The sequence below is a fragment of the Mustela erminea genome, chromosome 16 (genome assembly GCF_009829155.1).
Source record: "Mustela erminea isolate mMusErm1 chromosome 16, mMusErm1.Pri, whole genome shotgun sequence".
NCBI classification, from domain to species: Eukaryota; Metazoa; Chordata; class Mammalia; order Carnivora; family Mustelidae; genus Mustela; species Mustela erminea.
The window spans coordinates 67,420,109-67,447,847 of record NC_045629.1 but is presented as its reverse complement, the minus strand read 5'-3'; the positions used below and the strand labels follow the sequence as shown (position 1 = coordinate 67,447,847).

Sequence of the window (27,739 nt, the reverse complement as noted above, 5' to 3'; positions counted from 1 at the left end):
CATGAGTCCTGCTACTCAAAAGATGGTCCATAGACTGGCCACATCAGCAGCAACTGGGAGCTTGTTAGAAATGCAACATCTCTGCACTTAACCCAGATCCACTAAATAAGAGTCTATATTTCACCAGGATCTCCAAATAATTTTGACACACAGAGAAATGTGGACTAGAGGGCTGACAGTGGGGAGATCTTCCAGGTCTGATGTCAAGGTTTATTGCAAGCCATCTCCTTCTCAACAGTAAGTTTAGCTCACAGGTGCCAAGTTGATTCTTAGATTACATGAGCTGCTTGGCAGTGAGGAGGTTGGAACTTCCCTGCTATAATTAATTGCCAACCAACAAAATGTTTCAACCACTGCCAATGATCAAAAGATCTCTTCTACCATATCTTATTTCATAATTTCACATTTTTGTGTCTACTGGAGAGATTGACTGCTATGGGTCAGCATTTTAGCCATTTCTAAGTCTTCCCATATATACAATGTCTGTTTGGTTGTGACTGTAGAAAGTTTCCTTATATTGGTTGAAATATAACTCAAGAATATAGGGTTTTGTTGTTGTTGTTGTTTGGGATTATTTGATAAGTGACCCTGGTCAAATTAAGCACTATATTTTATTTCTTCTACCATCTATCAGCCAAGTTTGGATTTCTGAAAAATTAACCTTGTTAAATTAACCTTAAATTAACTTGTTAAAAGCAAACAGATTCCAGAAGTCAGATTTTGAATTAAGCCTTATGTATAGACTTATTTAAATGTCTATTGTGTTTATAATTCAAAGGTTTGAATATATTTCCTTCAGATTTTGAGAATTTGTCTACTGAAACACTGATTTCTTAGGTGTTATTTTAAAATTGAAACACAAATACTTAACCTCATCAGGAACTGTCAGCCTCTGCCCTTTTCCCAACACGTGCGCCACACTCCACATGATGAGTAACCATTGTCATTGTTTTTTTGATGGAACCAATGAAAATTCAATTTTAATGAAACTCCTCACTCCTCCCACTCTGAATCTGGGTGAGATCTGTGACTGCAGCGACCAGTAGGATATTGTAAACATGGCACTAGGCCAACTTCCAGGCCAACTCCATAAATATTGGCAGCTTCCACTTCCTTGGAACATTCTTTCTTGGAGCCCTGAGACCATTGTACTAGAAATGTGGACAGGCTATATATAGAGATGCGGCACCAAGCCCCAGCTGTGCTAGCCACGCTGGCTCAGACTCCAGACATGTGTGTGAAGAAGCCTCCATATGACTCCAGCCCCATCTACAACCTCACTGTAAATGTATGAAAAATACCAAATGAGGATTACACAGCTCAGTGTCTAAACCTCCAGCATCATGAAAGATAATGCTAAGTTGCTGTATTAAGCCACAGAGCTCTGTGGTTGGTTGTTAAATGTTAATAGATAACCAGAATAGTTGTTCTGGGAGTGCCTGGATGTCACAGTGGGTTAAAGCCTCTGTCTTCGGCTCAGGTCATGATCCCAGGGTCCTGGGATCAAGCCCCACATTGGGCTCTCTGCTCAGCAGGGAGCCTGCTTTCTCCTCTCTCTCTCTGCCTGCCTCTCTGCCTACTTGTGATCTCTGTTGTCAAATAAGTAAATAAAATCTTTAAAAAAAAAAAGAATAGTTGTTCTGTGTCTGAGTGCTGAAACTCTTCATTTCATTAGATGTTTCATATTTCAACATTGGTATCAGGTGAAAGCTCCCTGAAACTTTCATAGAAGTAGCTATTCAGTCCATATGACAGATCCAAAGCAGAAACACAGTTGAGAGAAGCTTCTGGGAAAGGGCATAATAGCAGGACCAGAATGTTGTGTGGATTGAGGCTGCCCTGATACCCACAGCAAATGAAAAAAAAAAAAAAAAAAAAAAAAAAAAAAATATATATATATATATATATATATATATAAACACTGGGCATTCATGTGACGAAAAACACCTCATTTACTTTTCTACTCAGTGAAGAGTTATTAGTTCTTATTATATGACAACTGGGAACATAAGACATTAGATCTCATTCGTCATGGAGGACATATGTTAGGAAGCTTGAAAATATACTGGTAGCCAAACACAGACATTTTTAATAAAAATTGTAATTTATGACTTGTTGCCAAATACAGTATGCCATTTATTAAGATGATGAAAACTAGAATAAGACCAGATTTGGGCAGAGTGTCATATCATTTCTCTAAAGATAGCTGAGCTCTTGTTCTGTCAACTGCCTTCAGAGCCAGTCATTGCTATGGAGTAAATGTTTATGTCCTCCCAGTATTCATGTGTTGAAACCCTAATACCCAATGTGATGGCATTGGGAGGTGGGCCTTATAGGAGGCAAATTGGTCATGAGGATGGCTTCATTTTTGGAATTAGTGCCCTTATAAGAAGAGCCATGAGAGAGATAATTTCTCTGTCTGCCCTGTGAGGACAGAGCAAAGAGTCTATTTGCATACTGGGAAGAGGGCTCTGGCCAGGAATCAAGTCAGCTGGTGCTTTGATCAAGGATTTCCCAGCTTCCAGAACTGTGAGAAATAAACATCTGTTGTTTGAGTCACACAATCTATGACATTTTTAGTGGTGGCAACCTGATGGACTAAGACAGTTATCATCGACACAACCCTGCCTCCTGAGTTTGTAATTTCATATTATTTTTGGTGTCAAATGTATTATCCATACCATTCACCTCTCTTTATATGAGGCACTTCAGATCTATTTCCAAAACTGGCACTCACTTTTAAGGGATGACTTTTTATGAATCTATTCAAATTATATTATTTAGAGCTTATGAGAATTTCATGAGAAGAATCACAAGTTATCTGGAGTAATGAAATATCTTACCATATATTCAAGGGTGCATTAAAAATGACAAAGCTAATCGGGCTTTAAACTTATATACTTCATTGATTCTGCCTTTGGCAGGCACACACAGAACCTCAAGCACTTTCTGGTGTTGCAAATGTCCTATGACTGTTTTCATTATTGAAGGAGGAGTTATGCTGGATTGAAGCACAGATTCACAGAAGCTGCCACTACTTTCCCCTCTCTACCAGTCAGAGTTTGTCTTTAGAGTATACCTTAGAACACCATGGATTCCACTGGCCAGATTCAGAAAAGATAGTCGCCATTGCACGTACAAAGACAATGCTCTTCTCTCCTAATGCCTAACACCGCACGGTGGCCAAACATCGTGCTGAAGAAAGAGTTACCCTCAACTCAGCAACTGTGCTGCTTGTCAGATAGGAAAGGAAGAATTTTAATAATAGTGTTCCTTTTTTTGGAAAGATTTTCAGTATTTTAAGGAATTAAGCTCAAAAGCAACAACAAAAAGATAACTAGAAAATACCCAAATGTTTGGATATCAAAGAATGCATAGAGTGTTGAGTAAACAAATCTAGACATAATTTGTGATGTTTTCTTATTTCATTTATATAAAGCTCAAAAATGGGCAAAACTAATGTATAATGTTAGAATTCAATATAATAGTTGTGTTTGTGGATATCAGGGCAATGGTGGCAGGGAAGAAGCATGACAGGGGGTTTGGGGCTATTGATCATGATGTATTTTCTACTCTAAGTGTGCATATAGTATGAAAAAGCAACATTTATGACTTCTGCACTTATTATATATGTGTTTAATTCCACTATGTAATCTTATAAAAAATAATACCAGTAAAAAAGGGGAATGGTTGGTAATGGAGATTATTTTTAAAAACTACTCAACAAAATCATCCCCTTCTATTACAAACCAAAATAATATCTATAAAATGGAAGGGTGAAGTCTAATTTAGAAAGAGAAATTATATGGCTATATATGGCTAGACCTTATAGCAGAAAAATTTCTGTGTAGAAATGTGATAGAAGAAATCACAGAAGTATTTCAAGTGTTTAAATACAAACTTCAAACTTCTACACCACAAGATAATAATGAAAGCATTAATGTCCACAACACATTGGGAAAATAATTTGTCACCATCATGACAAATCAATATCTTAACATATAGTGGTCTATTCTTATTTATTTTAAAATAGAAACAAAAAGGAAGCTTCCAGGTAAGGCTAAAAGAGCTCGTAAACAACTATCTTTCATTTCTTGAAGATTTCCATTCTTTTGCTCTCCTATGAACCAGACTCTTTATGAGATAGTGATACAGATGTCATCTTGGGACATCTTTTTACTCTTCTCACTCTTATACAGATCCCCTGTCCTCTTTGTTATTTTTTTATTTCCTCTTCCCTCATTTTGCTGAAGCACATCCTAGAATACCTTACCTAGAACAGGTACATGTGAAATAAATCTTATGGGTACTTAAGTATCAGGAATTTTTTAAAAAATTTTGCTTCGTATTTCCTTATATGCAAATCTCTGCTGAATGGAAACTAGTAGACTGCCTGCTGGAATCCTGTTTGGGGACATGAGGAATAGGCTTGACTTTTCTTGGGTGTGAACTTTTGCCTGACACCCCTGTTTCTGCTCACATTCAGTGTTTCTCCTTTCCATTTTATCTTCTGTTTCCAAGATGTAAGCCCTTCCTGCACTCTTTACCACGTATCACCTCTTCTTTCACACCATTTTCTTTACATATGCTTTTGGTTGCATGGTCCCCTCTGGTGTACTGCATCAGTGAGAGCCCCAGCAAGAAACAGATGGATTTTTACAAAATAAGATGATCTGAAGAAGCTTTAATAAAATTAACAAAGCAGTGAGCAGAGTGTAGGGAGCCACAACAAACAGGGGAGACCCCACAGAATGGAGGAAGAGAGTAATGAGGAGGAACCAATAGGAGAGAGGGTTTTAGGGACAGTTGCCTTTGACACAGGGATGAATTAATCTCCAGCAACCTCAGAGAGAAGAATAGATTCCTTAACTCTAAAAATGTCTTTCTGGGGCTCCCTATTGTATTAGCTCAACCAGAAGTCAGGGAGCAAGGACAGCCTTCAATGTAGTCCATGGAGATCAGATTTCTGGGACAGAGATCAGAGTGGGAAAAGACAGAAAGTAGATCTGCAAGGGCAAAGGGAAGATATCCAACACATCTGGTAAATCAGTTGTCATTCTTCTATATTGATTCTTTCTTTCATAAAAGAATAGATATCTCTCATCTGATACTATCACATCTCTCTGGATAGTATTATTTGTAAGAGAAAAAAAATGAATGTCCCTAATCAGTCCTCAAGTTATTGAACCCATTTTAATTTTTATATTTTCTTTATGCTTTATTTTCTTTATACTTTAGTTAATTGCTCTATAAAATAGGGTCTAGTTCATTTTTATCTCTTCTAGTCCATTTCTTTACCACTAAATATTTTTCTGGTGTTCCATTTGTTTACTGTTTAATATTATACCAACACAATATAATCTATTTGGTTCTGTAAGAAGTACAAAGAAACTTATTCACCCTTAATGTTTCTAAAATCTTTGTAATTATTTAGACATTTTAATGGCCCCCCAAAGATGTTTGTGGGCTAATAATCCTGGATCTGTGAATGTTACCTTACGTGGTAAAAAGGACTTTGCAGATCTGATGAAGTTAAAGACCTTAAAGTGGAGAAGTTATTCTGGGTACTTGGGTGGGCAAATGCAATCACAAGAGTCCTTATAAAAAAGGGGGCAGTAGGCTTGGAGTCAGAGAAGGAGATGATAGGAGGATGGACTCAGAGAGTGATGTCATTACTGGAAGGGGGTCATGAGCCAGGGAGTGCAAACAGCCTTTAGAGGCAGGGAAGAGCAAAAAATGGACTCCCTGCTGGAGCCTCCAAAAGGAAGGTAGTCTTGCTGACATCTTGATTTTAATCCCATAAAGCACAATTTTGGACTTCTGATCTCAAAAACTCTAAGATAAATTTGTGTTCTGTTAAGACACTAGGTTTGTGAGAATTTGTCACAAAGCAATAGGAAAATAATACGGGCCTTCTTCTTTTTTCAATTTCTTCTTCTTTTTTTTTTTCATGGTGACATTAGAATCATATAATAAATTAACCATAAGGTAATCTGAAGTTGCAAGCCCTCATCCTGATTCTTAAGGCTAGGCAGCATCTCTCTTCCCTTCTTTATGTTCACTTTGGGGCACTGTCGTCTTCATGTCCAATGTTAGAACTCTAGTCTTTGTTTGATTCATCAAACACTTCACCTTTTTATCATGTAAGGTTTTCTACAGAAAAGGTCCTCATTACCTGAAACTTTTCTTTTGACTTTTCATTCAACTGCTTCTTCATTCTTCAGGACTCACTTATATATCTATTCTCAGGGAATCTCTTCCTCTTCTCCAAGGACAGGTGCCCTGGTTTATCCCATCTCACATTTCTTTTCAGTCTCATGAGGTATCACAATCAAAACAGTTATTTTTAGATGTATTAGCTGAAGGCTTTTGGGCATTACTTTACAATATGGACTTTAATTTTTACTGATAAAATCAGAAGTGTTTATCTCATGGAGTTATTACAGAGAATAGTTGAAGTAATATATTTAGAATTGTTCTTCAAACACAACCAAACTTTGCTGAATCTGCTTGAAAATGCTTTTCTCTCATTCTGAATGACCAGATTCTTGTCTTTCTTCAGATCTGTATTATTTTATTTTATTGTTTAGAATGCCACTTTCTTTTTTTAATAATATATCATTAGTTTTTGATGAAGTGTTTGATGATTCATTAGTTGCGTACAACACCCAATGCTCATCACATCACGTGCCCTCCTTAATACCCATCACCTGACTAACCCATTCCCCTGTGCCCACTCCCTTCTGTAACCCTCAATTTGTTCCCCAGAGTCGAGAGTCTCTTGTGTTTTGTCTCCCTCTCTGATTTCTTCCTGTTCAGTTCTTTTCTTTAGATCTGTTTTAAATGTACTCTCTTCAGAGGACAGGTGTCTTCCTAGAAGCAGGAAGTGAGAAAAATTTATCCAAGATTAGAAATTCCAGCCACCCTACCTACCTACCACTCAGGCTTTGTGTGAAGGAAAGAGAAGTATGGGAGGAAGGGAAGTCAGAGCACCACTTCCTGGCAGCTCTGCTGGGGAAACAAAAAAGACCCAATGAAAGAGATGGTTGTACAGGATAGCTAGAACAATAGAAATTCTAACAAATATGACTTGGCCCCAAATGTAGCAGAGAAGAAACAGAGAAAACTCTAAGACTCAAAGGTACCACAAAACTCAGACAATGGTGATCCTAAGGCCACCTAGACCAAGGCTGAAGACCACAGTGGAGATCCCACAATGACCCACAATCACTGGCATAACTCTAGAGACATAAAACCCTCAGGAGAACTGAAACCATTTCCCTCCAACAGAGTGGTGACTTAGAAAAAAATATTAAGTGATAGATACACAATGAAGTTATATTTCTTAGACATCTCTAGATTGAGCAATAATGCCTTCTAAAACTATTCTATAGTCTTTCTTTGCTATTGGTTTCATGAGAACTGGGACAAGAGTTAGCCTGACACATTTCTCATAAACCAATCTTTAATAAAAACTTTTAGATGAATGACTACAGCAGATATTGACATATCCCTTAGTAAGCATTCACATGTGAATTCACACTATACTTTCCACATTCAAAAAGAACTTTAGAATTACCTTTTTGTCTTGTATTTCAGAATCGGTTTTATATGCCTGTGGGGGAGGGAGGGAAGAAAAAGAGTTATTGAAAAGGTCTAAAATCAAACATGTTTTAATGAAAATGCTTTCTTCTTTGGGAGTGAATCTGAAATTTGGTGTACCAATATATAATCAAGGCCAACTTACATTGAAAATAATACTGGGCTTTGTCTGAGCTCACTGACAATGAAAATATGGCTGGAAAATACAGCTGGACAGAATTAAGTTCGTTTCCTTCCACAGTGGTAAATGAGGTCAGTGTCTGGAATAAGATACTATGTCCAGTTATGTTTAGTCAACCTGGTGAACTGCTTCCAACCCTATCTCAAAGTATCAGGGGTTTGAAGGGCTTTACTGCCCCTTTTCCAGCAATAAATCTTCTTAACCAATAAAGAGGACATATCCTGGCTTACCATTTGAATATATGGAGCCTTTACATCCAGAAGCAATGTTCAAATAGTGAATATATATTTTAAATAAAAACAACAACAAGGGCTCCTGGGTGGCTCAGTGGGTTAAGCCTCTGCATTTGGCCCAGTCATGATCTCAGGGTCCTGGGATCAAGCCCTGCATCGGGCTCTCTGCTCAGCAGGGAGCCTGCTTCTCCCTCTCTCTCTGCCTCTATGCCTGCTTGTGATCTCTGTCTGTTAAATAAATAAACAAAATCTTAAAAAAAAAAAAAAGAATTGTTTAAAAACAACAACAAAATATTTTGAAACAGTTGGTTCTATATCCTCATTTGGCAGATGTGGAAACTGAGCCACAGGGAGTGATTCTACCATAAGAGTTAAGGCTACAAAAAAAAAAAAAAAAAAAAAAAAAAAAGAGTTAAGGTTACAAGACACATCTAAATTGCAATCCAAAATTTTTTCCAGAATATTGCTTTTCACTTCATAACAAAGGAAAAAATATTTAGAAGATTATCTGCATCTTTTATAAGGCTCACAAATATTTCTGTGCTTCTATTGTTTGGTGGGAGATCTTGTGGTTAGGAACAAGCCTGGGCCAAGAGCCACATTGCATGGCTGAATAGAAACCTGAAAAGATCTTTAATTGTACCATTTTTAAGATAAACAATTCATTCAAGTGTGTTTAAAAATCAGAGCAAATGATTCATCTTGATGTAGATCTGGCTATAAAAAGGAACGTATCTCTGGGTGGGATTAGAAAGAAAACCTTTCTTTCTTTTTTTTTTAAATACAGTATTCCTGCCCAGATGAAATGAAGGTACTCATAGAGCCTGATTGCCGTGATTTCAGACGACGATCAGTTGACAAGGAAAGAGAATCCTAAAGTTCCTGACCTTTCAGGAAGTGTACTGGATGTGAGGTAAAGTTGGTGAAAAGAAGCTGATACTTAAACCAACACACAGTGACTCTTTAGACTTTGGGGGTATTTAGAGTAATTTTCAATTAGTGATGGCAATGGCCTACAAAGAAGTTTCAGACAGGGAAGTGGGGAAGAGCAGACAACTTTTGAGAAGCACTAAACTGAAAGAAAAACTTGAAGGCTGAGCTGAAGGAGGCTTCAGTGGCATAAATATGACCTACACAATAGAAGAACGCAGTCCCACCAGCCAGAATCAGCCCCCTAATGTGTATTTAAATAAGTTATAATGAACATTAAAAATATAAAACATAAGGGGGCAGCCTGATAAATGAAACCACAATAAAATTAAAAACATAAATGCTTAATCATTAAAAGATACCACAAAGAGAGTGAAAAAGATAAGTCACATACAGAACAAAGATATTTTTTAACACATGTAATGGACAAAGAGTTCATGTCCAGAATATAAAAAGAATTCCTATTTATTAAAAGGAAAGAAATGAAAGTAAAATAAAAAGAGACAAAAACAGGCATTTCGCAGAAAATAGAAACACAGATGACTTTAAACCTATAGAATATTGTCAATTAATTGTATTCTCAGAGAAATACGAATCAAACCACTAGCCTGATATTCCACACAGAGCAGTTTGATAAAATTATGCAGCTGGATTATATGAAATGTTGAGGAGGATATGGAGAATGGGACTATTATCTCCTGCTAGTGGGACATAAATTAGCACAACTGTTTTTGAGGGGGAGTAAATTTGAACATGTTCATTGCATAATCCATGACAGTTCCTGTCTTCAGTAAACTTGCACCCGTACCCTGGATCAGGCAACAGGCACCAGGTACTCACAACAGTGTCAGCAAAATACTGGGAACAACCAAATGCTCAGGCCAGCTAAAGGACTGAATGAACTGAAGGATTCATGAGCTGAAGTAGTAATCACAGGAAGCAAGAATTCATTCACTATCAACAGCGATGAATCTCAAACTCATCATGATGACAAAGGTACATGAAGGATCAAAACCAACCAAAACTAGATAATTTATTAAATGCAGATACATCACTAGATGGTGAAAGTACAGAGAAAAGCAAGGAAATGACTGAGATAGAATTGAGGATTAGGGTTACCCCCTTGCAGGGATGAAAAGAGATGGGAGAAGATAGACCGATGGCCACAAAACTGTTGGTTGGGTGTTGACTACACGGGCATTGGCCATGAGAATGTGTCCTATAGGCTTTATAATGTTTGATATATTTCAGTATAAAAATGCCTCCAGGGGCACCTGGGTGGCTCAGGGGGTTAAAGCCTCTGCCTTCAGCTTAGGTCATGATCCCAGGATGCTGGGATCGAGCCCCGCATCGGGCTCTCTGCTCAGCGGGGAGCCTGCTCCCTCCTCTCTCTCTGCCTGCCTCTCTGCCTCCTTGTGATCTCTGTCTGTCAAATAAATAAATAAAATCTTAAAAAAAAAAGTGTCCCCCAAATCAGTAAGCTGGAGAAGAGAAAGAATAATAAAGTAGTAGAGAGAGAAAACAAGATTGAATATATACATTGAACATATATAGAGAGAACATATATTGAAAATATATAGAGATTATAGATTATATTATATATACAGAGTATGGACTATATTATATATAATATATAGATATAGATATCTAGATATCTAGATATATATTGACTAGAGACATCAATCGATCGACTGATCAATCATTCTCCTACTGGATGACCCCAACACCACTCTGCTAACTCAGTTGTGTCTGCCACCTCTCAGGGAAGGTGTTTTTTGTTTGTTTATTTGTATCTTTTGGTTCAGCCACCTAGTCATCCCATTCAAATCTACCCTATGCATTCTGGGTTGAAAACATTAGTGTTTCATGAGAAACCATGGCAAGTAATCAGACTCTCTACTCTACTGTTTCTAACCAGCTCATCATGAGCAGTTTCACTGTTCAGTATACCACACGCATACAGTTCTAGCTAAAGTGGCCTTTTCTTTTCTTTTTTTTTTTTTAAAGATTTTATTTATTTATTTGACAGACAGAGATCATAAATAGGCAGAGAGGCAGGCAGAGAGGGAGAGAGGAGGAAGCAGGCTCGCTGCTGAGCAGAGAGCCCGACGAGGGGCTCAATCCCAGGACCCTGAGATCATGACCTAAGCTGAAGACAGAGGCTTTAACCCACTGAGCCACCCAGGCACCCCTAAAGTGGCCTTTTCTAGGGGAGAGGGGGATCATAATTAATTTTGCCTACCCAGATAATCGGAACCTCAGTCATACTTCTTAGGAAAGTGGGTTTGAATCTAGATCCAGTGCTAATTTGCCATATTGTATTTGTTTGATTTACTCATATGGACTAGTTTCCTCATTTAAATGGAAATAGTCATTCCAGACTGTGCCGTTATGAGAACATAAGCAGGACCACAGAGTACATTCTCTGGCACACCTCAACGACAGCCTTGAAAGCTGTCAGATCCGTTCCAACGAGCATGTATGTATACAGAATATTTCCTGGAGAGCCTTTCTTACTTTAGACTGATTGAACTTCACACTATGGTTGGAGAATTTTATAAAGTCGAGCAGAAGGTTCATCTTATGTGTGTTTGTGTGTGTTCCCAAAACAAACTCTAAGTGATGTAGAGGAACAACAACTTCCAATTTCTGAGCCCTAAGAATTAAAACATTCTTATCCACTTCGCGCATTCTACTGCATTTCTTTCTGCCTTGTTTCTGCATTGCCAGGGATGTTTTTATGTATCAGAGCACGTCTCAGGGATTGAGGAGAATGCACAACTCCTAGTTTGCAACCAAACTTCAGTCTTCATTATCTGTAACTACGCTGGGGTCTTTGTTTAAAATTCGCTGAATTTAAGAAGGTTCTCTCTGTCTTCAATACATTTAGCAACAAGTCTGCTGGCAGTGGCTTATCACCAGGGAATTGTACTGAGTTGTGCCTGCTGTACGGTTCTGCTCTCTCTCTCTCTCCTTGTGCATTACATCTTCATCTCTTAACAATGATCTCTGTGTTCTGCTTTGGAGCCAACATGGCCAAGTTGAGATTTATATCCATTCCTTTTGGCAAGAAGGAAATCTAAGAAATACCCCTATTTCAGAGATGCCTGAACTCAATTGTTATCCCCTTGAAAAATTGAGGATTTTACTCTTGAAATATTTTATAGTAATGACGGTAGAAGAGAAACAAGTACAATTCAGAATGACCCAAGGACTTTTTTGGTTTTGTTTTCAATTAACGAGAAAAGGTAAAATCTGATTAAACTCTATGAGCTATTCACCAACATATCTCCTGTGTCTAGCATGGTGTTTGGAGTTAGATCTTTTATAAGGAAGACAGCCATTCAGCAATATTCATTTGGATGGATTGATGCGTTCATAAGTTAATAAAACTGATACGTGAACAGCAAATGCAACATTTTGTTTTAAGTCTTGACAGGATCCTGAAAGCCCTGGTTATTATTGAAGGCTTGATTATTGAGAAAATGTATGAGTCCCTAGGAATTCTTGTCAAGATAATATTTTTTAAGATGCTTTTTATTTTAGAATAGTCTCTAATTTACAGAAGAGTTGTGAATATCAGACAGAGTTTACATAAACTCTACACCATTTTCTCGTTGTTAACACTGACCACAACAATGGTACATTTGCAACAACAAATGAACCCCTGCTGATAGGTTATTATTGACGAAAGTTAATACCTAATTTGGATTTTCTTCATTTTTAGTTAATACGTTCCCAGATCCTATCAAGGGATCTTCTTGCAAAGTGACACAGATCATAGGCATACCTTATTCCTGCAATTCTACAAAGTTTATGGAAGGCTAAAGAGGTAAAAAGTATATTGGTCAATAGTACTAAACAATTACTCTGATTAACAGTAATTCACATCTACACTGCAGATTTACAATTCCCAAAGCTGTTCAAGGGAACGATAATCCACTTTCATTCTCGGTAGCAGGGACTTTGGAAAGGGAAGAATCTGACGTTCAATAGCTTGTCCACAGTCCAAAATTCAAACCCAAAACTTCTAACAATACTCTGATGAAAATATGATCCCCAATAAACCCCAAATGTCTCCTGCCTTCATTTGTTCCTTTTTGTTCTCATTGATTTAGCTAGAGGGAAACTGAGGCCCCAGAGCAGGGCTCAGCAGACTTTTCTGTGAAGGGGAAGGCAGGAATTTTTGAGGTTGTGCAGACCACATGGTCTCTGTCATGAGGACTCAGTTCTGCCATTGTAGAGCCAAAGCAGTCACAGAAAATACACTAACAAGTGAGAGTGCTCCAATAAAACATGATTGACAAAAGCAGGGGGTGAGTGAGATTTGCAACACAGACCAGTTTGTCAGCTGCAGCCCTAGACACAGGGCAAATCTCTACAACCATCTGGGATGTGTGTGTGTGTGTGTGTGTGTGTGTGTGTTCATACATATGTATGTATCATGTTCATACATGTCCATATATGATATATGCATATATATTTGGTGATACATACAACTCAAAATTCGTTGATTTGCTTATGCCATTATTCTTTTAAACCCTCTATCCATGTCTTTATAATCCTTATGAATGTATCACAAAAATTGTCTGTGTTCTTCGTTAATCTCCTGTTAGCATCATTCTGGATTTCACTGTAACTTATGATTATCTCTGGCCTAATAGGATTGCTTACCTGCCTCCTAAAAAAGAAGGTAAAGGCAGATCAAAGTATTTTGAAGTTAGGCTTAGGGACATAGGAAGTTGAAATAAGACAGACATGGGACCTGGGTCCATTGATACCGCAAAGGGTTAGCAAGACACATGCTGAAGTTCCCAAAAAATGAATCACAAATTTCAAAGCCTTCTCATACTGATCTGTGCTGTTTTTACCCAAAGAAGCCCTTCATGATTTTTGCTATAATCTGTCCCAGAGTGAAAAATCACTTCAAGTGACCCTTTGGAAAAATGTTTCCAACCTTGCCTTTTATTTCATGTTTTTGTGTGCGTGATTTAAAAATATATATACGATTAGGAATCTTGTGTGGTCTTTATCACACACACTATATCAACAAATGATGGGAGAAGCCAAAAATGTGCTATAGGGAATTTTTGAAAGGCTTTCAGGAGATATTTACATAAATTACTTTCCTCTCTTATGTAATCATAATAAAGAAGTTGGATTGAAACTTTAAAATATTTTTCACTATGGAAGTATATTTATATACAGTTTGTGAATAACAGCATGCTTATATGTAAATAATACGTATGTTTATGTATTTCTACGTATATGAACATACACATACCTATTCATAAAGCAAAGTCAGGAGTTTAAAAGAAAACCAGGTTGCTGGCCTATAAAAGCTTAGGAGATTTTCAAGTGTTCCCTGTTATGTGTGGGGTGCACCTAACACAATGTAATATTTTCACAATGATTAATGAACAGGAGAAGAATATTCTCTCCTTAAAGTTCCCTTGACTTGCTCAGGGCTGTATTTAAGCTCCTTTGGTATTCTAATAACTGCTCAAATGACCAAGTAGAACCCCATTAGGACTTGGCCTCATGTATAGGTATAAAAATTTGGGGGATTAAAACGGGCCTCAATTCTTTGCAGCCCCTTCCAACAAAAAGTCTGTTTCCTATTCCTTGACCTTGATCTGGCCTTGTGATATTCTTTGACCAGTGGACTATAATGGAGGTGATTGCATATGATTTCTGAGAAGGGTCTCTGGAGGCCTTGTAGCTTCTGTACTTGTCTCCTTAGAACACTGAGACCATGTGGAGAGAAAGGCCTGTCAACAGTCCGCATTCATCACCAGACATGGAAGTGAAGCTTGTGGGAGCCTCCAGCCCCAGGTAGACAACCAGATGACTGTGGTCACCTGTATGACCTCAGGTAACCCTAATAAGGGAACCATCCAGCAAACCTAACAACTCAGTCACTTATTTATTATGAGGCATAATAAATAATTTTTGTTTTAAGCCATACATGTTAAAAAAGAAAACAAAATATAATTATTTCAGAAAAACCCTAAACATGTTCAGTTTCTGAATTAGGAATATATGAATGCATGAGTTTGTGTTTCTGTATTTGTTTGTGTTCATAGGTATAGGTGTTGTGAGGCTACAATGTAAATAATAGTGGGTCACAACTACTATTTATCAGATACCTGATGTGTGCGAGACAGTGTGTGACGTACTTTAATGCAAGCAACATATTCTGTAGTTATTCTGATTATGTTATGTATAAGCGTTAGCCAGAGAAGAGGTAAATACCCTCTTCCACTTTGGCACATGAGCAATTTAATTATCTATGTTGGCCAGAGAAGGTAACATCACGGAAACAAACAAAAGAAAATATTTGCTTTCATAAAATTTTAAAAACTATGGCCAAATGGGTAATAGGCAAAATTAAATGATAAATTAAGAGGGAATATTTGCAACTTATATCTCAAAAATCTAATGGTCATAAGCTTTTAGAAATTTTTCTATAACAAATGTGAAATTCAAACACCCAATAAAGTAGAAACATACTATTACTGAAGTTACAACACACTGACATCTAAGGAAGAAAGTGCATTCCAAAAAAATATTGAAGCAATAATTGACAATGATATGTTTACTGACCAGAGCTATCTTGTTAATTTATCCATTTATTCAAATGACATTGTGTAATGCTAAATATCAGGAACTTTGAAAGGGAGAAAAGCATAACTTTTCCCTCAGTTAGTGCAGAGCCAAATGGGAGAGATAGAATAATCAAAAGAACAATATAATATAGTGGGTTAGTATTAAGTTCTTGAGCTATGTAGAGCATCAAGTGGTTTGACATCTTTTGCAAAGAAACCATAGAGAATCCTTCTCACAGGAGGTGCAGAAAGAAATTTCTTTTAACACAAGTTAGAATTTTCCAGATGAAGGAAGTGCCGGGGGAGGAGGGGAAAGTTATTGGAGAGAAATTGGTGACCATAGGCAAATGCTGAGAGAAGTAGCATACTGTGTGTAGGGAACTACAAGAAGTGTGATAAGAAGCAGAGCTGAAAATGCTAGAAATAAAGCTGAGGAGACATTGTACCCATTCAGTAGTTCCACTCAGTCTGAATTTGACCTGAGGAGGGGCAAGACTGGAGAGAGGAGGAACCAGCAGATCTGTGACATGTTCACCGGATTTTAAATGAAACTTTTTCTCTGGAGGATGAATTTTAGGGGTAAAATTGGGGGCTGAGTGATGATTAGGAAACTGTAGTAGGAGTCCAGAGAGGAAAGGTATAGGATTAAAGACTGCTCCTGGGTTTAGAGCTCATTGTTTCCATATGAAACTATGAGGGCTTTTTTTTTTTTTTTCATTTATTTTATTTCTTTTCAGTGTTCCAAAATTCATTGTTTATGCATTTGTTTTTTGTTTGTTTGTTTGTTTGTTTAGAGAGAGGACGGGGGAAGAGGTAGAGGAGATGAGATTCTCAAGTAGGCTTTACTCCCAGTGTAAACCCAACACAGGGCTCAATCTTACAACCCTGGGATCATGATCTGAGCTGCAATCAAGAGTCGGATGCTTAACACACTGAGCCACCTAATCACCCCGCAATGAGGAATTTTTTATTCCTTACAGTGACATACAGATCTAAGATATAGCCAAGATCCCTGCCTCCTGGTAGTTACAGCTTTGAGCATTCTCCTCTCATTGTGTGTAGGAGGGACCTGTGATTTGCTTTTAATCAATAAAATATGGCAGAGGGGATGCATCTGACATCACTCTCATGATTGTATTAAAATATGTGAAACTCTACCTTGCTAATCAACTTACACCAGAGATTCTTCTTGCTATCTTGACAAATTAAAGGGCCATGTTGGAAGAACCCACATGTCAAGGAATGGTAGGTAACCCTTAGGACCTGTGGACAGCCTTGAACTGATATTGGGCAAGAAGCTGGTGTCATCAGTCCTTCAACAAGGAAATAAATTCTGCCAAAAACCTACATGAACTTCTTTACATAGGGGTAGGAAGTAGATTCATCAGCCATTCCTCCCAGTGAGAATGCAGTCCAACTGACACCTTGAGTAGAGCCTTTCAGAAAACCCAATAAGACTCCTGATCCACAGAAACATGGGAATAAAAACTGTGCATTGTTCCAATTTTTTTAAAGGATTTTATTTATTTATTTATTTGACAGACAGAGATCACAAGTAGGCAGAGAGGCAAGCAGAGGGAGGGGGGAAGCAGGCTCCCTGCTGAGCAGACAGCCAGATGTGGGGCTCGATTCCAGGATCCTGGGATCATGACCTGAGCCGAAGGCAGTCTTGAACCCACTGAGCCACCCAGGTGCCCCTGTTCTATTTTTTTTTTTAAATTGTGGTAATTTGTTATGCAACAAGAGATAGCTAATAAAATATTTATTACAAAGTTAAATGTATTTCTCTGTATGGACAGTCAGGCCTCCAGAATACAAAATCATTCTGGAGCTGCTTTTTTAATTTATACCTATCATCTTAGCCATTAATAGTTTGCATAACGTGCCTGTCTTTGAGCCCTCCATAATGGTCTGGTAACTCAGATTCAGTTTATGGAAATTGCCCTTAGCAATATATTTAAGTATTTTTGTTTTCAGTGCCAAAAATGCTGAGTTCTTGAGTGATATTTCTAGGAGTATGGCTCAGCTATCAACCAAAATGCCTTTTCTCTAGTGCACTGATCTCATGCCAAGATAGTAAAGTTCCCCAAATCCCCTGAATGCTTCGGTTGATTTTAATTACACTGAAGTCTAAGTACCATTTCCAACAGCAACAGTGTTGTCAAGCATTATCAGAAAAATCTGAGAATAGAGGGGAAGTGGCTTCCAAAGGCAAACCCCATTGAGTGGACTTCTTTGTCAATTAACACCTTCTCAGGCTGCCTCTTTGTTGTATATCTCAAGGGCATTCTTCCATTCTCCAGCGCTTTCAGTCTCCTCCCCGAGTGGCCTCACTTTAGCCTTCTGATATTTTGTCTCAGTTGTGAAGCTATTCTAAGCTTCTGAGAAGATTAAGAAATTAACATGCAAGACCATTATAGTTTAATACTCACATTCCTCAGAAATCTACAAAGACAGAAACATGTGAGAGGGAAGAAAAAGGACTCACATCTAGAAGTCATTTCTGAGGGCGCTATCATCGCACTATCTCATGACGTGATCATAGCCAAATATCTTAGTAACCCTGGTCCAAGTCCCAATAACTGATTCTAGTAGGGAATCTAGTGTCTAATTGTCATAAGAGAATGGAAAATTTTACAGAATGGAGTCTTCTCCAAGATCCTCTGAGAATGCTGCATTTCTCAGCACAGCCATAAGGACTTGATCCTGGTTTCATGTAAGAATGTAAACCTTGAGGTGGGTTCCATGTGATGATAGGATTTAGAGGGACAGAAGTTTTGGAAGATTATTTTAAGTGAGGTAAGTGCTCGTAAGACTACAGATTGTATCACAGTGGAGGACGATGGATATGGCCAAGGAGTTTAGGGTGAGGATAAGGGTTGATGGCCAAAGACAAGGAAGAACTCTGCCTTATTGGGATGTAATACTGTAATTTCAAAGGAGTGGAGATAAAGCGAGAATATAATTGGCTAGAGGGAACTTTAAACTCCTTAGTGAGAATTATGAACTTGATACCAAGTATCTCCTCTTAAATTTTACCTTTCTGGGCGCCTGGGTGGCTCAGTGGGTTAAGCCGCTGCCTTCGGCTCAGGTCATGATCTCAGGGTCCTGGGATCGAGTCCCGCATCGGGCTCTCTGCTCAGCAGGGAGCCTGCTTCCTCCTCTCTCTCTCTCTGCCTGCGTCTCTGCCTACTTGTGATCTCTCTCTGTCAAATAAATAAATAAAATCTTTAAAAAAAAAAAAAAAAAAAAAAAAATTTTACCTTTCCTAGGAAGCTCTTCATAGTAGTCCTGTTTAAGAGCCACACCTTCATTGTATCATGACTGCATTTTTCACAAGATAATGTAATTATCAATTTACCTGCTCTTCTCCTCCAGTGTCCTCAAGGACAGAGGCAATGACTTCTTTTGTCCAAAAAATGGGGGTGGAATGGGGTAAGAACACAGGCAGGGAGATAGGAAGAAAAGAACAATGTAAGGTACTAGACTTTTGAGCTAAACTAAACCTCTCATGACATGCTATATACTAGCTTAGCCAGTCAAATCCAGTGTCATCCTCAGTTAATAATAGCTTTCCAATCATCTTCAAAAGATCCCTGTGAGAGTAAAAAAGATATTGAATATAATAATACTTTGGAAAATGGAAAACTACATGAAAGTGACTTGCTATTTGCACATTCTTTAGTAAAGAAGGTTCTTTTGTAATCTTCTTAAGTAAAGATTCTTTTGTAATGCCATTACAATGCAGTGTTTTGCACTACAAATGCAGTGTTTTGAGAAAACTCATGCTGTGGGGAAAGAAAGATAACTCTAGTTTCATGGATGGTCATGAAAATGCTATCAGCTAAATGATCAACAATAGGGAGTTGCTTAAAAAACATTCATGTAGTCGCAAGTTAGACTATTGTGGAGCCAAAATAACGGGGGTAGGAGAATCTTTAATTGTATGGGAAATTAGTAATACTATACGGAAAAGTCTTCAAAATATTACTTAGCAATGGCCATGTATCTGTGTGTATATGTGAGTGACATAGATGTGTATATATGCAAAGACATGCAATCAAATGTTGTATGGGTTTTCTTATTTTCAATTACCTTCTCTGACAGTTTGTAAATTGTAAATAACAGAACACGTCCCCTTCTGTACCACCAGCCTGTGTTAATCTCATCCCCATATTTTAGCTTCAGAACAGGGTAGAAAAGGAAGCAGTGATCACTTTCAGCTTCTATGTGGCATGAAGGCTTTTTCAGAAGAGGAAGAGGGCGACAGCTCTGTGATCAAGCGATGTTCTTTATCACAAAAATGTGAATGACGGTGTTACAAACACTTTTTAAAAAGAAAACGTATGGTAGCAGATACATCCTGGTGTAGGAGAGGTTGGAACAGAGTCACACAGTCCCCACTCCACTTGGACTGGGTGACCATATTCTCACATTGATTCTAGCCTTGAAGGGAAGCCACAAGACTCGGGTATCGGCAGCCCTCCATCCCCAACTAGCTGTCTGACCTGAGACATACTGCTTCAAGTTGTTTCCTCGTCTGTGTGCAGTAGAAGTCCCCTGTGACTCTGAAATGTTTTGTTTTTGTGAGTATGGCAATGTATTAATCTGGCCACACACCGCCCTATATTCTCTGTTTCAATACATATTTATTCAGTACTCAGGGAGTGTCTAACCCTTTTCAAAGGACCATCTGAGACAAATAGAACAAAAGAAAGCTATAATGTGCTGCTTTATGTGCTGGGGTTTATTATCTTGTTTCTCCATCACAACAGCCTGGTGAGGTTAAAAACTAGCATTCATCACTTTATCCCTAAGGAAAGGAGGGCCCCATGGGGGTAAAATAATAACAAATAGTTGAGGAGAATTTATACCCAGGTAATTCTGACTCCACAGCCAGGGACTTTCCCACTAACCACGCTTCTGTGTTTCTGAACTTGTTTTAAATGAGAACTTTAAACGCAGAAGGGCAGATGTCTATCTTGCATGGGTATCGGAATGGACTGAATAAATATTTATTTAAGGGTGTAAGAAAGAGAGAAAAAAACGCTGTAAGGATTTCTGAACTGTGTAGGCTCCCCTCCTCTCACAAAAATGAAAGAAAGGAAAAGAGAAAAAAAAAAGGGTGGGTAAAGAGGGACAGAAGGAGAAAAGGAAGGAAGGAAGGAAGGAAGGAAGGGAGAAAGAAAGAAAAGCTGAGCAAATTTTAGGGCTCTAATAATTCAAATGATTCTTCAGCAAAAACGGCTGGATGAATTGAGGTTGAATTAGTCTCATTGTTCAGCATTTTCCACGTAGGTTTGATGTCAGATTCTTCTCCTGTCTTAATGGGGTCTGTGGTGGGAGGCCAAGGGGGCGGCTAGTGATTGTATTTAATTATGTTCAAAGAAGGATACAGAATACTGAGCAGATGTCAGACTTACAGCTGGGATCTCATAACAAATGCCGCTCTGCTATCTCGCCTTCTCCATTGCTGTAGCAAAGCCGGGCCCAGAAAATGCCCAGCAGACGCACTGGCTGGGGCTGAGTGAGAAAAGATAACAAATCTTAAGGAAACATGTTGCTTATTATTCCTCATAATGAGAGCTGCCAGGGTGTACACTGAGCAGGCCTCCGGCTGATACCAGGACACAAAGGATCTTAATGCATCCCACACAAGGATGTCATTTGCAATCTGGAGCAACAAAAGAGATGGAAGGTAGGCCTTGTTTCTTGATACTGTATATCCCAGAGAGGACAAATAACAACCACACAGCTTGCTTTCCCAAGCCCCACAGGCATTCAAAAGAAGCCTGTTGACTGCAATTAGGATACCCCTGCTTTTAAAAGCCAACCCTCTCAGCAGGCAGTGAGACTCTATCATGGGCCATGGAGCCCCGGCATGTTTCAGATTTACCATGGAGGCAGGCTCATGGAAGGAGATGATGAGAAAGGAAACCCTAATGACTTAAAATTCACAGCCCCCTCAAGGGGGTCTTCCCTGATGCCTCCCAGATAGAATAGGCTAGTTTCACACTTTGTAGAACCGGAGAAAAAAATAATAATAATAAATAAAATTTAAAAAATTAAAAAAGAAAAAACAAACAAACAAACAAAACCCCACATGATTTTCTTCGTAATCCTACCAAACTAAGCCAACTTAAGCCTTCTCTAGGAGCTAGCATTCATCTCTCCACCTAAAGAGTTTTTCACATCAGAATGCTCTGGTGTAGGTTAGGCCAGAAGTTCTGGGGAGTGAATGCCCCAGGATTTATCCTCAACAGCAGAGTGTAAGGATGAATATCTTGGGTTCCTCCAAGTCAGTAGGGTGGCACTATGGTGTGCTCTGCATCTCCTAGTGAATCCGAAGCTGAACTGAACCCAAGATATCACAGTAAGAAGCTGCTCATTTTGACATCCGCTGTTGGCTTCTCTCCTTTCCCTAACTCCCTACCCATTCTCTCACCTTGATCCCTGAGTTTGCATCCTAAATTTTGCTTGCAGCAAAATGTTTGTCTCAGCCTCTGCTTTTAAGGGAAATCCAATTCAGGGAGGCGGCAGGAGATTTCAGGATCTCCTTCTATGCTTCCATTTGCAAACCTGGGGGTGTACCCCATTGCCTATGGAATCAGTAGAAAAATCTCAGAGTGACATCTGCGATTCTTCTTGGAATGATCCCACGCTAACCTCCAGACTCATGAAAACCCTTCTTTCTCCAAAACACATTAATTCCAGAATACGCTTTATAATTTCATGATTTTAAGGCTTACTATATGGGCTTACTTCAATCTGAAATCCTCACTTAGCAGCTGTATGTTTTTCTCCTTTGTCTTCTTTAAGTGACTTTTTACTCAATAAGGCTTTTTATGTTTTCAAAAGTAGAGTGGAATCTTCCTCCCTAAGTTGGCATAATCTTCTGTATATTCTTATATTAAAAACCATTTACAGCTTTTCCACAAAACTGATCAGCTTCAGACTAGGCACTGCCTTTTAATCTTTGTATTCTCAATTTCTATCATGGTGGCTGATACTTAGTACATTACATTAATCAAAATGTATTGTTTGGCTAAATGAATATAGGAACAAAATATAAATCCTTGATTTCCAAGGATAGATCTTGATGATTTTGCTCCTTTGCTCTCCCATTCTAGGTAAGAGGATGATACAATTTTCCATTCTAGGTTATCTAGGGAGTCAGTAATTTTTTCTCAAGAATAGGTGACATTGGGATGCCTGGGTGGCTCAGTGGGTTAAGCCGCTGCCTTCGGCTCAGGTCATGATCTCAGGGTCCTGGGATCGAGTCCCGCATTGGGCTCTCTGCTCAGCGGGGAGCCTGCTTCCCTCTCTCTCTGCCTGCCTTTCCATCTACTTGTGATTTCTCTCTGTCAAATAAATAAATAAAATCTTTAAAAAAAAAAAAAAAAGAATAGGTGACATAAAATATTACAACTTACCAGGCTGGATGCTTTGTTGAAATTGCGAGGTGTGTCTTCCTTTTTTGGCATACATACCAAAGAAGAGCATACTCTATCCTGGTACCCAGCACAGGGAGGGGTGATGACTAAGGCTTGTTCAGTGAGACCTGGTGAAACAGTAGATTTGGAACCACAGGACCTAAATTCAGTCATGGTTTTGCTAGAGGTTTTAATCAACTCATTTGAGATTTCTGCCTCCAGGGACACGGGGGCACTCAGCTGGTTGAGCAACGGACTCTTGGTTTCAGCTCAGGTCATGATTTTAGTGTTGTGAGATTGAGTGCCATATTGGGCTCTGTGCTTCGCAGAGAGTTTGCTCTGCTCTCTTCCTCCTCCTGGACCCTCCCTCAGCTCATAATTGCTCTCTCTCTCTCTCTCTCTCTCAAAAAAAAAAAAAAAATAGAAGTTCTGTTTCAGTATCTGTAAAATGTCAGTAATATTTCATTTACAATGTACATTGAGATTTTTAATGAAACATCACATGCCAATGCATTTTGTAAAATGTCATGTGAATATACACATGTGCAAACATACATGTGTCTGTATACACATATATTTACTTATTTATAATTCTTACAATTTTAGTGATAAATGCATTATGTAAAATGGACCTCAAGGAACCAAAATGGATACCACAAAATGCAGCCTAGAGATTCAGGGTTTGATATGGAGCCAGAAATTTGGGTAGATTTCTTGCTTTTGAGCTGAACCCCAAATAATGAGAACCTATCTTAATTTTAAAGACCTCTGGAAAAGCACCTCCATTGCTCAGATATACTCACAATTTGAAGTGGGGGAATTTAGGCAGTGTACACCTAAATATATAAAGCAATATAAGCACATTTTTTTTTTTCAAAATATTCAGGGAGAAATTTTTGTGATCAAGATAGCACAAACACAGTTTTCTTATTCTAACAAAAGTTGACTCCAGAACTGACACTTGATATCTTCCTCACTCTCCCAGAATAATTCAAGTGGTTTCCCAGGGTGTTGCAAAATTTAATACTTCTGGTTGTGATTATTTCCAGGAAGAGGAATTGTTCCTGCAAGAATATGTGCCAGCAGTGCTATATGGCATGTGGGGTTATGCAATCCCACACACTGACCAGAATGGGATATTTGTGTTCTTATTCAGCAGCTAGGATTTATGGGATCCTGTGTGTCATAGGTCTGAACCAAGTTTAGTGATGCAATGAAATGGGGCAAACAGAAATGCTCTGGGAGACATGAGTGAACGAGCAACCACAGGTACCAGAAGGAAGTTCAGTCCCTCCATATAACCCCAAATGCAAAAAAAATTAAAAAATAAAAATAAATAAAATTAATGCCAAATGGTGTTCCAGAAGCATTTATTATGACATAGGAGTTAGATGACGTGATATAGAGGCTTACTGAGGGGATGGGAATTCAGAGCAAGGCATCTAGGTAGTAGGTAAGTATTAGCAAAATTCTACAATTGAGTCAAAATGCCACAAGCATGAAGGCAAGTAGTCAAGGCCAGAATGTTAGTTTCTAGAAACTGACTTGAAAAGAATAATTCTGGATCCCAGCTTCAGAGGTAGGGGACCCCAAGTAAAAAAAAAAAGCCAAGGACAAAGAACAAAACAGGGATCTGGTTACCAAATAGGAGGTACAAATGTGGTCCACATCTCAGAAATAGGGTTGAACGGGGTACATAATTAGTGCTTGAAGCTGAGTCCTAGCATTCTAGTTACATTGGTTCTGTCTTGAGTTAGAAGATCCCTGAGGACTTGGTCCAAGTCAATCCTGAAAGTTAGACTGAACATGATCTGGTTTGAGGAGGTAGTGTGAGCAAAGACTAGCAGTCAAGCAGAGACTCATGCTGTGAACATAATGGTATGAAAATAACAGTTGTCTATCACTGTTTGAGTACACCATAGCATGAAGCATTTTCTGTGTCTCACTGATTGACCCTTCAGAATCACTGTCTCTGAGAAATCAAACCTCCAGTATCCTACAGCTCCTATGGCTTCCTCTTAGGAGAGGGTTGTTTAGTTTTTGTTTTTGTTTTTTTCTTTTTGTCTTTTAGAGTTTTGGGATTAGATCTCTACCAGGGATCTTGTCTTGAAGGCTAAAGTGATGAGTTATTCAAGTTTCATGGTGGAAATTATCCTTTCCCAAATCCAATTACATTCCAGCTGGCAAATAGCATTGGCTGTCTCAAAACACAAACATCTGGAAGAAGGCTTGAATTGGCCATTACCCTGCCTCGTATGTCTGAAACCTTTCTTAGATAGTAGGTTAGGAAGCACGTTTTTGGCTGGACAAGATAAATACATTTTTTTTAACCATTAAATCCCTGAAGTACCTTAATGTAGACCAAGTAAGATATAGAAGTCACAAAAGCCATGAGAGCACCAATCTGTTTAATAATTATACTCAACTACATCGCTGAGACCAACAAAACCATGGAATTGTTTTTAATAAATCATATGTTTTGACTCTAAAAGATCAAACTGACAATACATTTATTTGTGGACTCGTCAGTTAGCTAACTGGAGAGCTCAGTCGTTCAAAGGCTGGTCTGAATAGAGCTGTTATTTGGTCATTATGTTGACCCAGAGACTGGAAAGAAGAACTGAAATTAACATGTTCACATTTAATCTCGACCTTCATTCTTTAAGGATTTCTCTTGTAGGTTTGGCAAGGAGACACTGCTACAAAGAAACCCTCAGTCTGAGAAGCTATTGAGCTGTTCACTAACTGAACACCAGCAACCTCTTTACACTTTCTGGTCCTTGGTTTTGTCTGTAAAATGTCGGTGGTAATTGCTGGGGTTAGCAGTGATGTTATAGTAGATAACGTATGCAAAGACATGCCAAACAGTAGGTGCTCACTACATGGCACTATTTTTTATTGTTGCTGTTATTATTAAGCTATGAAACAGAGATCAGACTGGTACCATACACCAAAAACATTGAGAATTGTTGCCTGAATTGACATCAGTTTACAATGCCCAATCTGTAATAATTAGTGAAGGAGTCAGGAGATAGTTGACATCAGTGAGCGTAAAATGTGTTCCTTTGGATACATCTGGAATTCAGCTGTGGAAAAAGTCCACTCCCCTCCCCCACTTTTAAGAACACCCATACAAATATCAGACAGGGGTTAGCCCACTATCCTCTTTCTCAGCTCTCATATGGCAGCAAACCTTTGCTCGAGGCTTCCTGCTGAAGTCTGCAAATCTCTTCGCCCTGTTTCCTGTTGGGAAAATACATTTGATAAAATCCCCCATTGTCTGAAATTCTTTTTCTTATTCCAGTCACTTTTAGAGTCAGTGTCTGAAAGACTGGAAGATTAAAGGCAGTTTATTTCCTCTCCAATTCTTAGCCTGCAATTAAATTTAGAAAGCTAGCATGATAATTTTATGAGAAATCAAAGTTACTCATAATGCAAATTTATGTTCCTAAACTTCTAAGGAATTATTCATCTAATAAAAATATTAACTACTAATATAATATCAGTAGTTAAATATCTTTTTCTAATTCTTTACACATTAATTTTCAAACAGATAAATAATCTTTCTGTTATAAATTTTCTGAAACTGTAAATTCTTTGACTCATTCAATAAATGTTTATTGGGTGACTAATATGTCTCAGGCACTGTGGGATTTTTCTCTCCCTGGGAAACTATAATGACAGGACAATTATTTTAATCCTGTCCTCATGGAGCTTAGAATCTAGCAAAAGAAATAGAAATGAAATAATAAATCCATCTAGTATGGTGGAAAGAATGCTTTTTATTAAAGCCAGAAAGTCAGGGGAAGAGGGTATTTGTCTGGTGAAGAGACTGTTTATTTACAAAAATATCTTGATGAATTGTCTCAGTATGAAAAACTTGGGTCCTTAGAGTAATTTAAAGGACTTTAATTCAGTGATTCTCAAACCCACCTCCATATTAAAATAATACGTGAATTAAAACAACAATAAAAATACAAGATGATGCTCCACCACCAGAACATCTGATTTCATTGGTTGGGTGAGACCCAAATGGGATTTTTGTAGTGCTCACTGAGTGTTTCTAACAGACGATTCCAAGAGTACTATTAATTTGCTGTGCTAGAATGTGAAACCACTCCACCATCACTATCAGCGCCCCCAACTTTTCAGGCAAGTTTGAAATACCTGTGCTCTGTTCAGGTAAAGACTAGGGGTCATATCCTATGGGGAGAAAGGAGGTGTTAAAAACGTGTTCAAAGGTGCAGGTAGCAAGAGGTAGATAACTTGCATGCCACTATCATAGGGATTTGTACACAGCAATGATCAAGAGAAATTTAAGTTCCCTATTAATTCTTAAAATATTTGGAATAGTCTGGACTTCCATGTGTGCAGAGTTAACCCATTTGTATTTAAATATTAGAGAAAATTATGATGCCATTATTCCAGAGGACTTGTGCACTGCCAGGGAACTGGCATCTCTTTCACCTGTAAACAAATAAATAGTCACCTTACCTTACATTACACTGAAATTAGTGTGAAAAAGAAAATGCTGAGAGATCATTTGGCAGGGAAGGGTCAGAAAGAGCTTCCTGGGAAAACCCCAATTTGAGCTGAGACTATATGGAAAATGTGTGTGTGTGTGTGTGTGTGTGTGTGTGTGTGTGTGTGTGTGTCTAGCAAGGAACCAATAAATCCAAAGATGGTGAACAGAGAGAGAGTTAGAGAGACAAGCCAGGCAAGTGGGGCAAAGGCAGTTATGTTAAGTAGAAG

The 27,739-nt window shown here is 38.4% G+C and overlaps 1 long non-coding RNA gene across 1 annotated transcript in view; it reads left to right on the top strand.

Annotated features, from left to right (window-relative positions):
• LOC116575291 overlaps window positions 1-27,739 on the top strand; it is a 322,876-nt gene that overhangs the window by 277,565 nt on the left and 17,572 nt on the right. Inside the window, exon 5 of the long non-coding RNA XR_004279684.1 lies at window positions 8,804-8,929. This is a non-coding gene — a long non-coding RNA (uncharacterized LOC116575291). The remainder of the gene's footprint in view (window positions 1-8,803; window positions 8,930-27,739) is intronic.